Source organism: Ostrea edulis, chromosome 4 (assembly GCF_947568905.1).
Source record: "Ostrea edulis chromosome 4, xbOstEdul1.1, whole genome shotgun sequence".
NCBI classification, from domain to species: domain Eukaryota; kingdom Metazoa; phylum Mollusca; class Bivalvia; order Ostreida; family Ostreidae; genus Ostrea; species Ostrea edulis.
The window spans coordinates 75,188,120-75,201,179 of NC_079167.1; the positions used below are offsets into that span (position 1 = coordinate 75,188,120).

The 13,060-nt window shown below is 35.3% G+C and overlaps 1 protein-coding gene across 19 annotated transcripts in view; it reads left to right on the forward strand.

Moving 5' to 3' along the window:
- LOC125671122 (tyrosine-protein phosphatase Lar-like) overlaps positions 1 to 13,060 on the forward strand; it is an 86,569-nt gene that overhangs the window by 16,997 nt on the left and 56,512 nt on the right. For all 19 annotated transcript variants that reach the window (XM_056163791.1, XM_048906595.2, XM_048906600.2 and 16 more), the window contains one exon: positions 12,562 to 12,634. The gene's annotated coding sequence lies outside the window, so the exon portion shown is untranslated. The remainder of the gene's footprint in view (positions 1 to 12,561; positions 12,635 to 13,060) is intronic.

Consider the following 13,060-nt stretch of genomic DNA (forward strand, 5'->3'; position numbering starts at 1 on the left):
AGGTGTAAAGGATTGAATTCATCCATGATTCAGGGGATTGTTGTCTTACCAAGTGTGTGTGTGTCTGACAAAAGGATTATTAAGTCTGGCCCAATCAATACAGTGGAGAGGAAAAAACTGTGTAAGTGCCATCGTTCCTGCATAATGAATAGTTAATGTACTGCTGGAAAATCTCATGGATTGTTCTTATAGTTCTACAGATATTACTAGATTGGAAACTGAAACAAAAATGGGGATTAAATAGTCCGTCTTTTACGCCTATGTTTAGATTTACGTTTCTTTGGAGTCCTCTTGTCTTTATGAAGGATTAACAGAATTGGTCATTCAATTTAATGCATCAATCAACTTAAAGTATTTGAAAAACAATTAAGAATCTTATTATGGTAATAGAGAAAACAGAATTGTTCTAAAAACATCAATGGTGATCAGGATCTTCACAGTCATTTTTTGTAGCAGCTTGAAAACTTCTAAGATCAGACATCACCATCTCATACTCTTATAAATGTAAAAAAAAAAAAAAAAAAAAATTGTGATCTGCCAACATCACAATTCCTCACTTTGTTATAAATCTAGAAGAATAGGTTCACTTACTACAGCTTACATTGGGCCCCAGTGTCAGATATCCCCCATCTCCCCCCCCCCCCCCCCCCCAAATCAAAATTGATGAAGTGAACACTTCTCAGTATAAGAAATAGTAAAGGGTACATTATGATTAAATAGCTAAAACTACAATGCAATTTTCACGATGGTTTCTATATTTTATGATATTATGAAGTCATTATAAGCATGGCATCATAAACCATTTATAAACTTGTATTCAAAATCGCCAAAAGAGTACGATAATTCTCTCAGTATTTTGATCAGAGCCAAACTAATCGGAGCTCATCCAATTTTTGCACACATTGATAGAATGGCTTTTGTTACCATACCATTAGTGAGTATACATCAATTATTTTTTTATCTTTGGTTTTTCTTCCACACAATGAGCTTTGTCGTCTGTTATCCGAGGTTACCACATGACAAAGATATCTCGTTTCAAATCTTGGACAAACAATAATAAAGTTTTTCAGGAATACAACTCTCTCCAATGAAAAAATGCTTTATATCAGTTTTAAAAATGAAGTTTTTATTATTGAATTCATATGCTGTCTTAAACAAAAGCATTGCATACAGTAGCTATTAAGGCAATTTCTGCCGACAGCTTGTGATCAGGATCAATGAATGAAGATCTTAAATGGAAAACCTTCTGTTCTACCGTTTTTCTTTCCTTTTTGTGAACACAATTTTTCTCATCCCATTTGAGTAAATTGATGATTATAACACATCAATCAAAAGAGAAAATTAAAACTTTTGCCTAATGTAGCAAAAAAAAAAATTGCAGTTTACAGATGCCAGCTCAACACTTTAATCCAAGGGAATCAGAGGGGTGATGAAATTAAGATAGATAAAGATATTCAAATTTTGGATTATTTTCATTTTTTTTGTTGTTGTCTGAAACAAATCAAGAAATGCTATTGTAAAAATGTTACTAGATACAATAAATCATAAAATGATAATGAAAATAAATCTTGTCCTGTTGTCCATGAAAAAATTTGAGAGATGAAATTCTGTAATAATTGTATTGCATACGTGTTTCAGCAATTTTCAGTGAAATCCAGTATGTTAAAACCAACAATTCCTTATTATTCCCCCAAAAGTCACATGCAACCATATTTTCTCTAAACATTGCATGCATCTCATGCAAAAATATTAGATGACCCATTAATTAAGGATGTACTCTACATCGTCATATTAATGGCTGACTTCCTTTTAAAACATGGATGAAAATATAAATATCAGCAATATTTGTCTATTCATTTCTAAAATCATTGCCTAGCTTAAAATTAGTAGCTCAGTAGGTTAGCACATCGAGTCCAGCAGGGGTTTTTAATTTTTTCAGATTGCTTTCTACTAAAACTGCAGTTTTAGACTAAATAAAGTAAATTTGAATGTTTTCAATTACAAAATATTGTACATATCCTCCACTTTTCATCCATATCAAATTTGTCTGGTGTAGCATACCTCCTTCAGATTGACTAAGTTCATATCAAATTTGTCTGGTGTAGCATACCTCCTTCACATTGACTAAGTTCAGATCAGATTTGTCTGGTGTAGCATACCTCCTTCAGATTGACTAAGTTCATATCAAATTTGTCTGGTGTAGCGTACCTCCTTCACATTGACTAAGTTCAGATCAGATTTGTCTGGTGTAGCATACCTCCTTCACATTGACTAAGTTCATATCGACAATTGATGACATAGAGCCACTTGACAGAAATTGGGCAAATCTGTAGAAAACAAAAAAAAATTTTTTTTTAGCACTGACATTTGGTTGTATGTATATTTAATGAGTTCACAGTATATTGAATCAAAACAATTTGGGGCTTAGACTATAGTACCATATGTGTAACTTTAAAACAATCTGTTCAATGGTCAGATACTGAGTATCAAACATACCAAATTGTGGACTTTGTGAATGAAATGTTTCTGTTTTACATTGAGTAACTCTGAACAATGTTCATTTGTGATTTTTGGTCAGTTAATTTAGAAAACATTCTACAACACAACCCCTAAATTTCCCCTACCCCCACCCACCCCTGCACATTCTACAACACAACCCCTAAACTTCCCCTACCCCCACCCACCCCTGCACATTCTACATCACAGCCCCTAAACTTCCCCTACCCCCACCCACCCCCTACAATATCTAGGTTGTAACCAACATGTCATCATTAACAGGGAACTTAAAACATTCTGTAATTTTACCCACAGGCCATTGTATCGCTTGGGGTCGAAGTTACTATTAAAAGTCTTTAATAGTAAATTCGAACCCAAGCAATATAATTGCCTGTGGTTTTACCCAAAGAATATGCATATATTATTTATAAGTCAGAAAAGTCTTTGCTCAAGTGAATGATTCAACAATTAATGATTTTTTGAATGCAGTGTTTCGTTGATTTCAGGCTGTAAAAGTCGTGGAAAATATAGAATTACCAGCAATACACACAGTTTTCAGTATCATTTGTGAGCAGAGAATAATTGGGTAACATGCTGCCATTGGGTCTAGATAGATTCAAAGCATTTTTGCCTCATCTGATTCCTAATAGATTTCTTCTATTTCTATGGAAACCAAATCTCCTGTTGCTGTCAATATCAAGAAAATTCAATAGAATTATTCACACAGAATAACATGATACAAGCATACATGTTATCATTGTTTGCTAATGCTACTGAATATTATTGTGTCACAGTTTTTATCAATGCCCTAGCATTAGAGGGGGTTAAAACACAGCGATCCAGGGGCAGTACTATATATGTCATTATTATCTTGTCTGTCATTGCACACTAAAAGCGGTGTTTGCTGCATGTACGGGACCTCATTGTTTGTTTATGTCCGGGACCTCATTGTCTGTTTATGTCTGGGACCTCATTGTCTGTTTATGTCTGGGACCTCATTGTTTGTTTATGTCCGGGACCTCATTGTTTGTTTATGTCCGGGACCTCATTGTTTGTTTATGTCTGGAACCTCATTGTTTGTTTATGTCTGGAACCTCATTGTTTGCTTATGTCCGGGACCTGGTACCGAAGGATATCGGAGACTTATAATTCACTCCGAGGGAGGCTGAATTCAATACATTGTGAAAACTAAAGAAGCATTGGCTAACCATTACTAGCTCTCTCTCTCTCTCTCTCTCTCTCTCTCTCTCTCTCTCTCTCTGAGAGAATATTTTTTCCAAGAGAGTTTTCAATTGTCATCAGATATTGGATAGTCCAGTTTTCGATCTGCATTTGAATGAGGCATGGCCTATGTACAGTACCTTGAGATTTCTTATCAGAATATGGTCAATTTGAACCATGGCCACTTTAATGATATGGTCAATTTGAACAATGGTGGCACCACTTTCATGAATGTGCAACAAATGCATCATACACCCTGTCAACAGGCCATGAATTATGTAGATGAGATCTGACTAAAACAAAATGGAGCAAAATTTGATGCCATGCTGGCAGGAGAGCTGGAAAATGAGCAGGAATGCAGTCAGATAATTTTATGCAATATCCATCACAGAAATCTCATCCACCTGGAATCTGGCTGTAATTCTGAAACCCACATAGTATCTAGCTAGTATAGAAAGTATTGCTGTCCAAAATGAACAGTCCAGTATGCATTGATTTATATATTTATCAATGGTAAACATTCATGATTGCATAATGACAATGATGAGGATTAATATTCTGAAAGATTTTACAAACATTGCATGCATGCTATTACAATTGTACTAAATTACGCTGTTTTAAAAAAATTGATATAGATAATAAGAAAAAAAAAATGTCAACAAACTTGCACACAGACCATTGCAATTATAGTCATCTGAACAAAAATTGACGATCAATATTAAAGTAATTGTAATTCTTAACAAAATTTGATCTTTCTACTTCAAGACAGCAGTAAACATTCATAAAGCATTTAAAATTGAGTTGCACATTATGATGACATCACAATAAATTGAGTTGCACATTATGATGACATCACAATAAAAAATGCACACTAGTGACTACCAGTTAGTGTCCTCTGTTGTCCCAGATCATAGAACTCCAGGTCACCATGGACTTCACTTGCCACAATTCTCTTTGTATCAGCAGACTTTCTTAGCAGATGTAATTAAATCTGGATCAGAACCTGGTCGGTCACATCTAGAAAATAAACAAGTGAGCATAATCTAAAAACATGAAAATCTAATGGAAGTCTGAACTCTAAAGATAATGTGCCTCGATGAATGATTGTCCTGATGAAATTAGATGTCATCACTTAAAATTCTGTCTGTTTTTATATCTAAGTGGAGATATATAAGATGTGGACTACCCAAAGAGTACCCGGCTGCAGCTGTAAATCTTTTAAAGTGTGGTTCCAAATTGGGTATACTTTTGGGTACATTCTGGGTACTTTTTAATGTACACAAAATGTACCCAAAAGTACCCAAAAAATACCCAAGTGTTCCCGAAAAGTACCCAAAGTGTACCTGAAAAGGGTACCCAAAGTGAACCTGAAAAAGGTACCCAAAGTGTGCCGTATCTATTTTCTGTAGGGGTGGGTATTTAAAGTATATTTCCAACCCATTTTAAATCTTGACTGTTACAACATACTTATAACACCACAGTATGTATACATATATTACCTGAGGTCAATTAGGGAAGAAACGAAGTTTGTAGTTAAATGATGCTTAAGTTCAGAGGTCGGTAATAGCACACAAATTTAGCATAACAGGATATTCTTGTTTATGAAAAGTGTGCATTTAAAATCAAAGTTTACGAGAAATGTGTTTGATGCTTTCTATCTCTCACTTCACGAAGACTAGAGCCTGTGTTCCATTTTGTGTGGCATATTTATGTTAAAATTGTTATCTGATGATCAGGGAGCAGAATGTCTGAGATTAACGCTGAGATTAATGAGAGTCAGTGCCCACTAGATCGGAAATTTGTCATTTTTCACTTACCTCCAAGCAGGGGGTATTTTGCAACATCTGTTGCATAATATAGTTAGAACGTGAAAGAAAATATGTGTCCATTGATTTATTTATTTTTTATACAAGTAAAAGTACATTCATTTTGTTCAAATTTTCAATGGAAATGAAACCTATCATTACAACAACCTTTAATAGAATTGTTCTGATTGGTTTATATGTGTTTCAGTTGTAGGTTGGCAACCAAAATGATTTTACAGATTGAAACAGTATCGGTGGAATTATATGAATTTAGATTTTGTCCTTAAGCAAGAAGCAATTCTTTGGAAGTAATATCAGAAATTCATCTTAAAGTAAGAAGCAATTCTTTGGAAATTTTTAGAAATTCATTTTAAAGCAAGATACAAATCCTCTTTTCTACCTTATTAACTTGTCTGAATGGAAGTCTCAAGTGGTCTTTTCCAATCAGTTGTTTGTAGTTGGTTTTATCTTCAGAAACTACATCTGTGAGGCCATTTTCAATCCAGCTTGGCACAAGGTATTAACCTAATGTGAAGAAAATTCAGTTTTTAAATAACTGACCATTCCCTCTTCCAAGAGGAAATAATAAAGAAAATCGTAATGCTGAGTCTATGGTAGAATGATTACAAAAAACCAACAACAAAAAATCGAGAGGAGCGATAGCTTGCATGAAAGCTTTCTTTTAGAGAGATTCTACCAATTTTTATTACAATGTGAAGTAGGTACTTTTTAGGCTTTATATCCTTGAAGTGGTGCATAAGAAGTGTTATTACCTTACATAATGAGTTGATCCAATCGTGAAGTTCATACCTTAATATCATTATCATGAACTTAATAATATTGCTATTGTTATGATGTTTATACCTTGATCTGAATACTAGTAATTAGTCCAATTATGAAAAACTCAAAAGGTGCAAAATATTAGATACTGTACCACAATTTCAAGAACAAATGCTATATTAACAATGACATTGTTTCACAGATTGACCAGTCTTTGTGAAAATGTGAGCAAAGGGAAGCAACTTTCAATCCTTCCTGGAAAATCAATGTGAAAAAAAATTCACTGTATGTGTCATGGAAACAAAATTTTGTGTCCAAAAATGATAGGAATTTTGGACATTAAAAAGAAATGAATAAATGAACCAGTTCTTAAATAAATAAACCAGTCGAGAGAGAGAAAAATTAATACATGAGCCAGTCTCGAGAGAAAAATGAATACATGAATCAGTCGAGAGAGAAAAAAAATGAATACATGAATCGCAGTTGTTAAAAAACCTCTTCTTTGATCTGTAAGGCAATTTTAAGTGTTAAACTTGCTGCATGAGTTATTTCCCTTTAAATGCAGGGGGCACACAGCATGTTGTGTTCCTCAGAGTATGGCATCAACTAAAGTAATAATGTGTAGCAGTCGGGTTTGATCGCTGGTGGCCAGTGGCTCAGTTGGTAGAGCACCAGTGAGAGATTCAGGGGGGTCAGGTTCGAATCACGGTCTGGTCCATTGCATATTCTCCCTTCCGGTTACATTTGGTGCCATAAAACAGCCCCTGGAACTGACAGGTGAAAATGCCTGCTAGGGAATAAAGATCCTGAGCTAAGGAGGGAGGAGTGTAGCGGTCAGTTTGGTTCGATCACCAGTGGCCAGTTAGCTCAGTTGGTGGAGCACCTGACTAGAGATTCAGGGGGCCCGGGTTCACCTGACTAGAGATTCAGGGGGCCCGGGTTCACCTGACTAGAGATTCAGGGGGCCTGGGTTCACCTGACTAGAGATTCAAGGGGCCTGGGTTCACCTGACTAGAGATTCAGGGGGCCTGGGTTCACCTGACTAGAGATTCAGGGGGGCCCGGGTTCAAATCCTGGTCTGGTGATTGGTCCGTTGCATTTTCTCCCTTCCTGTTACATTTGGTGCTGTTGACCACCCCTGGACTTGCAGGTGGCCAGATAGGTCAGTTGGTAGAGCACCTGACTAGAAATTCAGGGGACCTGGGTTCGAATCCCAGTGTGATCCATTGCATTTTCTCCCTTCCTGTTACATATGAAAAATTTACTATATCTGATTGTAATTAAAGTGCCAGTGAAGAAATGTTTCTGAGAATTAAGTGTAATGACTGAAAACTGATATATAATTCTAGCCACTGATAATATCTATGTGTCCCTTATGGGATTTTTTTTTTTCGCAAGCAATGTAAGGTTTTTTAAGAATTATTTAAAGATATAAATCTCACTTTTGAAAATACATGAGGGTATGAACTGTGACGCCTCACACTGGTGAACTTAATGGAGCACTTCATGGAAAGGATGTTGGCTTGTCACCTCAAAGTTTAAAATTTCATTCTTATGGATATAATGAAGACTTGAGTTATGTAAGCTCTACCATACTCTATCTCTTACTGCACTGTGAAGTTTAGGACCCATACTCTATCACTTACTGCACTGTGAAGTTTAGGACCCATACTCTATCTCTTACTGCACTGTGAAGTTTAGGACCGCAATATGACAAGCACGCTCCCAGCTTCCAGTGTAAGGAGATTAACTGCACGCTCCCAGCTTCCAGTGTAAGGAGATTAACTGCACGCTCCCAGCTTCCAGTGTAAGGAGATTAACTGCACGCTCCCAGCTTCCAGTGTAAGGAGATTAACTGCACGCTCCCAGCTTCCAGTGTAAGGAGATTAACTGCAGAAGGTAGATCATTGTAACACAAACAAAGACTTCAGGGGCTTTCTGAAACTGGGGCTTTTGGACGGGTGTGTTTCCTTCACATTACCGGGCAAAAATCCACTGACAGTGCTGTCATTTTGGGCATTTAAAATCAATAATCATGATAACCCCCTCCCCTTCAAAGAAGGCAGCACATATTGCTTAACATTCATCTGTCTGTAATATATGTTGTCCATCAGATCACAAAAAAATCCTTTATCCAATGGTCATCACACGGCATAGGCAGATTGGTCATGACTATTAGGTTAAGGAGGTATGCTACACCAGAGAAATTTGATGTAGATGAAAAATGGAGGATGTGTACAACTATATTTTGAAGTTGAAAATTTTTAAATCTACTTTATTTTGTCAAAAATACAGTTTTAATAGAAGGTAATCTGAAAAAAAAATTTAAAACCCCTGCTGGACTTGAACCTGTGACCTACAGTTCAGTAGTCGGTATTCTAACCTACTGAGCTACTCGGCTAGGTATTTAAATGGAAAAGGAAAAGTCTAATATTGCTGATATCTATTTTTTCATCCATGTTTTTAAAGGAAGTCAGCCATTATGATGATGTAGAGTACTACCTTAAACCCCTTTTGATTTTCAATTCAAAAGTCAAAGGTCATTAGACTTTATAGCATGCATACCATAATTATTGTCCAGCAGAAGAACCTGATGGTGATCAAACTTCAGAGGCACCAACATAACTAGTAGAGGACCTTTATTGATTTTCACATTCCATAGGTTACAGGGCTTTCCAACATGCATACAGCTATTAATATCCAACCAATAAGAACACTTATCTGGATTCATACGGATTCAAATTCACAGGGATATGACATTTCATAGGCAGATTTTTAGTTGTAGCTACATTGTAGCACTGTAAGCACATGCTTGCAAATATTTTTGTTAAAATTTTTATTACATATTACGAAAAATGCCCTGCTTACAAATATTTCACACCTAGCTACGCCACTGAAAGTCGTGGGGCTCTCTAGCATTCATCCGCCAGTTGTTGTCCTATTACTAGAGAATCCTTTGCCCGATGGTGACCAAACTTTATTGACAGGTCAGTCATGTCTTGTAGAAGACTTTTATTAGATTGCTGGTAAAAAGGTCATGGGGCTTACTTAACATACATACATTAACCCTTAACTCTGATAGTTATCAAACTGAAGTTCATAGACAGGTCGATCATCACTTATGAATGACAGCAATTGATTTTCAGGTCAGAAGGTAAATTATGACACTGGGATGCATGCAGCAATATTGATAACTGAAGAACCTTTTTCTAGATATAGTCAATATTGACAAGGAGACAACTCCTTTTGAGTTTTAAATTTTTTTTTAGCATATCTTTTTAACATTAGTACATTTTTAGGTCACCTGAGTAAACTCAGGTTATTGCAAATGGTCTGCGTCCATTGTCCATCGTGCTAACAATTTAACATTTCTAACTTCTTGATAAGTACCATTCATATTTTCAAATTTGGTATTTAGCATCTTTGGGACAAGGGGGGCATAAATTGTAAATTTCAGGGTTAGAGTCCTGCACTCCTGGGGCCTTAGGGGTGGGATAAAATCTGCCAAAAATTGACCAATTTTTCCAAAATCTTCTCTGCAACTGCATATTTCAAAAGAAAAAAACTAAATGCATGGTGATGTAGAGCAGGAAAACCTCTACCAAAATTATAAATTTCATGATCCCCAGGGTAGGGCTTCTGACTCCAGGGTGGGGCCAAACTTTGTATATGTAGTGTATATGTATAAAACATTTATATAAGTGTTTACTAGTTCCAGGGTGGAGCCAAAATTATTATTCATTGTAGTGATTAATGTGTTTATCATTTGAAGGACTTCTTTAAGTTTGTTGATAGAGTATAAAAACTAAATGCATATTTAGGAAAAGCAGAATATAGTATGTACTAAAATTGTGAATTTCATAACCCCAGGGTTTTGACTCTAGGACAGGTTAAAATTAGTCATTTCGGGTTAATGTTACATATATTACACTAAGCCTTTCATCAGTACAGGCACTCTCGAGGGCATTTAAGAACACATCTTGTTTAATACTTTTGCTGAGTATTAGAATTTACCCTAGGTATTCAGAACAGGAATTATTTTTAGATTCCGTAGCCCTTGGGACTAGTGATACTTTCAACTAATACTCAAGTGAGCAATAAAGCCAGTAGGCTAAGGTCAGCAGGCCTCTTGTTATTCATTAAAAACCTTTTTAAATGTACATAATGCCAAAGCATATTATTCAAATGATGGGTAAATATCCCAGTACTTGTGTGTTTTTTATTACATATAATTTTGGTGCCAGATCAGAGGAAGGGGTGTAACTCCAGTAACTACTCTCCAAATACACAATTTCCGAGTTGCCCAATAGTTCTTTCCCTTTGTGCAATTCGGAGAGGCAAATCATACATTTGTCCACATGCGGTGGGTACAAATGCTTATTGCTGCCTTCATATATTGCCTAAAAGATGATCATTAGACATCATGCAACCACCCAAACTGCTGGGACATACAATTTTATTAAGTTTATGAGTATTTGATAATAAAATCACTCAAACAAAAACCAATAATCATGCACCTTCTTTTTTTTTAATGAAAGTATCACTCCTGCAGAAGAGGATAAAGAAAGATAATTCCATATTTAATTTAATGGCATAATTCAAATATATATTACTCTCTATACGGTCAGTTTAATGTATACCAATGGCCGATATAAACAAAATTTACGCCTTTATAACTTTTATTTTTATTTGCTTAGCTAGCTTATAATATATGTATACATCTTGTACCCAACCAAGCATTAAACAGAATACTGAACGTACCTCCATCACAGAAGAGCTGATATCTCGGAAGTTGCGTATTGAAGGCTCTGTAACATTTATAAGATAGTCGTCCTGTAACTGTGCTGTAAATACATTATCATTATTCACATCTTCCTACTTCAAGGACAATACACCTGTCCATATGGCTTTTAGGAAGGTAACCTCTGATTTTTAGTTGGTGTTTGAATTAATTTGGTTTTTGCCAAAGCTATTGAGCACCACAGCTCCTGGTTTTGACACCATTGATAAAATGATGAACTGCTCATCCAGCTTTAGTGTTATATATCATATCAACTCTTTAAGGTTTTTAATCACCTGCGGCATGAAATGATTGAAAACATCCGCAGTGAATTTTAGGGAGAGTCATTTAGGATGAACAATATCAGTCCCACAACAGTCAATCGGCTCATCAGAAAAGTTGAATGTCTTGTTTGAACAAAAGTATTCCTCAAACTGATTTTGCAGAGTCACACTTAAAGTGATGTCATCCAGAAATCAGTTATTATCTGATGTGAGGTGGTACCCTGCAACTTTTCAAAAAATCTTACGACTTCAAATGAATTTTTTTATTTTAGAAACACTAATTTCTTTATCTCTTGTACGTCTTTTACAGATTTCCTTAATTGGTTTACAAAGTATATCCAGGATTTATAAAACTTGCATTCATACTTTTGATCTTAAAATGTGTATTTGGTTGAATGGCAAATAGAATTTTTTTTATCTTAGTCATTAAGATATTCTGTGGAAAGGGCCGGAACTCAATTTCTGTTAAATACACAGAATTTTTGCCCTCACTAGTCAATTGGACCACTGGATTTGAATGGCCCGACCTGCATAATTTACCACTAAACAATATTTCTAACTATTGACTTAGGATATTGGTGTTGACAACAATAAGATTTAAATACATGCATTCCTGCAGTGATTATCGTATAGAACACATTAGAATACTCTATTTTAAAATTCAAAGTTTATGAACTACAGTTTGGTCAATTATAACAGTTAAGAAAGTTGATAGTTTGAAATCTAAACATAAGGAAAAACCCTTTATCTTATGCCATCTGTTAAATTTAAGATCAAAATATTGAAAATTTTATTGAAGTAATGGTATTATCTTGTAGCGGTCAGTCAGGTTCGATCGCCAGTGGCCAGATAGCTCAATTGGTAGAGCACCTGACTAGAGAATTCAGGGGCCCCACGTTCGAATCCCAATCTGATCCGTTGCATTTTTTCCCTTCCTCTAATAAAATTCATGTTGGTCGCACATGTACTTGTTTTGAGTTTTCAAATACAACCTATTTTCATTGAAAGCTCTGGAATATGTATTAGATTGAATGATGTAAAAGATGTAAACAATAGATGATTATTACACTCGAGCAAAGCAGATTGGAATCAAGCTGAGTCTGAGAGCTCAGGGACACAATAATTTGTTAAGTGTCAAGACTGCCATCATTCTATCACATTTATTCTGACATTAATATTAGTTCTATTGTTGCAGATTGATTGAGAAAATGTAGACACAAAGCAGCCATTTGTCGCTGTGGTGCTCTATTTGAATGGTTCATGAATTGGTAAGTTACAGTCAAACTTAGAGTTGTCTCTCTTGGCTTATATGGCATTCATCTGAGTTGTGATAAACATTTTCAGCTGCTGTAAACTAGTGTTCAATAAAAGAATAAAATATTTGAAATTAACAATAAAGTGAAATGTATATTTTTTAATAACATAATCAAGGTGAAATACAATTGGAAGAAAAGTAAGACATGTACCATGGTTACGTAGCATGTCATCAATTATGCATTGCACTAATTTACCTCACTCAGAATTTAATGTTCAACGATCTAAAATCCGTATAAAAAAGGTGTGAAACAGATAGAAGAAGTGTTACCCTGTAGCCAATTATGACGTTACTGGTTACATTGAATTCATGTATTATTATTATTACGCATTACATCATTATATTTAATTTATTATGGACCACCACCTTAGGGTTACTA